Source organism: Hordeum vulgare, chromosome 4H, assembly GCF_904849725.1.
Source record: "Hordeum vulgare subsp. vulgare chromosome 4H, MorexV3_pseudomolecules_assembly, whole genome shotgun sequence".
Lineage (NCBI taxonomy): Eukaryota > Viridiplantae > Streptophyta > Magnoliopsida > Poales > Poaceae > Hordeum > Hordeum vulgare.
In genome coordinates, this window is record NC_058521.1 from 440754841 (window position 1) to 440757444 (window position 2604).

General features: G+C 53.0%; 1 pseudogene; it reads left to right on the plus strand.

The window, feature by feature from the left end:
• The first annotated feature begins 317 nt into the window (after positions 1 to 317).
• On the plus strand, positions 318 to 2374 carry LOC123450597 (annotated as a pseudogene).
• The last annotated feature ends 230 nt before the right edge of the window (positions 2375 to 2604 follow it).

Here is a 2604-nt window from a genome sequence, read left to right on the forward strand (position 1 = left end):
ATATTCGATTATTCATCTGTATAATTGTCATGCATGGATTTAAGGTTTTGATACAAGAAGTGCAATTGTACACCCGGGCATTTAAGGGGTCATCCGGCGGTTGTGTCTCGACATGTCTATGACATTTAAGGGTTAGACATGTCAAATTTGACTTGTAAAGAGATAAATACACTCATGGTCATTATATTTGAACCCAAAGCACGATACGGTCACTACACTTTGAAATACACTCATTATGATCATTATATACGTGAAGCGGTGATTATACGGTCACTGACTCACCGTATAGCATCGTATTACACTTGTTGACCGGTCAAATGGATATGTTTACCAGTCTCGAGTCGCTGATGCCGCCTATCGCCTCCGCCTCGTCGCCTCATCGCTCGTGCACTGCTCGCCCCGCTCTGCACCACGTCCGCTCCGAGCCGCAGCTGCTAGCTGAAAAAAAAACGCTCCCCATGCTTCTCTCTTCCCGCTCTATGGCGAGCAACTATGAGGAGCCGTGGGGTCTTAGTGTGATGTGGTGGTAGAAGGTGGTCGGGCCAGACGGGATAGAGGAGCAGCGAGGCGGCGGGTTTGAAGAGGGCAGGGCGGTGAGGGAATTGGTGCTGATGCAGCAGGACCGGAGGCGATGGCGGGACAAGGTGGTACGGCGCGAGATGTTCGACGGAGGGGCGGCCTTCCATGCCGCGGCGGCCGCGCTAAGCCACCAACAGCAGCAACACGCATAGTATGGCGACCCCCGGGGCGGCGCCGGAGGCTCGTTCTACGAGAGCGAGGCGGGCGGGTCGTCGGAGCCCGAGCCGCAGGGGACCTCCGCCCGCCCACGTGGGAGAGGCGGGTCCGGCAGCAAGGGCACCCGCGTCGCAGAGGTGCACAACCTCTCCCAAAAGGTGTTGGCCCTCCGTGACGAACCCTTCTCCCCTGACTTCGCTCTACTTTTCTGCTCTTTTCCCTTGTGTTCCCCTTCACGCCAGGTAATTGAGCTTCAGGCTAAGACAACGCTACCCAATTCAGACTTGGTTGCGGCAATGATTGCCAAGTAGAGATGAAAATCGCATGATACCGACCGGCTTGATTTTTGTTTGAACCAGGCTTTACTCCTTTCCATTATTAATGAATGGAAATATATAAGTTTCAGAAAAACACGGGGAGGGAAAGGAGAAAATCAAGTTTGACACATCACGAAAGGAAACCCATTGTAACCGCTCGACATTGAAACAGCCACTATAGGACTAAAACATGGTGACACATAGCTCAAACAAACTACGAGCTAACAGTTCAGATAGGAATGAAACAAGCTTCTAAAATCCCGTACCTGTCGGCTTCATAGCTAATAAAAATCTCCTCCATATCATTTGGCTAGTGATTACGCTCTGCTTTCTGAATTGAACCTTTTCTATTCCACTATTAGCCCTCTGCTGCTGAATCAGAAACGAAACAAGCTTCTAAAATCTCGTACCAATTCAAGCGGTTGTTGCAGGTTCTAGACATAACGCGACCTAGCATAGTTTGTTTCTGGGGAAATGACTTGAATGCAGACAAAAACAGATGAATACAATTACAGGCTGATGGACCTTTTTACATGGGCACTACGTCAAATTCCACATCTATACTTGTATGCTCAATGCTCATGCAAGAATTATCTTCATAGCGAAACATGCAGTGGGCGATCTGGCCGGCGAGGTGGTGGAGCTGGGCAGCGGCGTGACCAACTTCAAGCCGGGAGACAAGGTCATCTCAATCAGCTTCCCGGTAAGAAGACAACGCACTGACCAACACTATGGTTCCGTCTCGTCTCTACCGAAACTGTCAAAATCCAGTGCTCTCACAGGGTCAGTGACTGCAGAGCGGCGGCGGGCTCGCCGAGTACGCGGTGGCGCCGGCGTCCCTCGCGGTGAGGAGGCCGTCGGAGGTGTCCGCCGTAGTAGGCGCCTGCCTGTTGGCTGCCGCCAGTAGCTGCTCAAGCTCACCGGGGTCAGCTTCGACAGGACCTTCGGCGCCACCAGTCCGAAGAACGCGTTGGTGACCGCGGCCTCACGCGACGTGGGCCACTACCCCGTGTAGCTCGCGAAGCTTGCGGGCCTGCACGTCACGGCCACCTGCGGCACGCGCAACATGGACTTCGTCCGGGGCCTGGGCGCCGACGAGGTGCTCGACTACAGGACGCCCAAGGGGGCGGCGTTGCGGGGCCCGTCGGGCAGGAGGTACAACGCGGTGGCCGGCGCTCAAGGCGGTGCTGGCCGACGTCACACCTGGGGTCGGCGCCGCGCTCACATCGATCCTGCAGAAAGCGACCATCGCCAAGAAGAGGCTTGCGCCGCTGATGCTGCTCGCCGTGGAGATCACCGATGATGTAGGGACCGTGGTTTAGTTCGGATGAAATACAGGGGGGTTTTCATAAAAAGTGAAAAACGATTCGATTCGACCCGACTTACAGAAGGACTGCGGGTTAATTACCTGAAATGATAGGGACTTTGTTGCAAAAAAAACGCGACGGACGACAGAAGCATTCCGTGCTTTATTATTAGGGGAGATTATGCGGTTGTAAATATATACTCACAAATACTATACAATACAAAGCAAAAATTGCACTATTATATC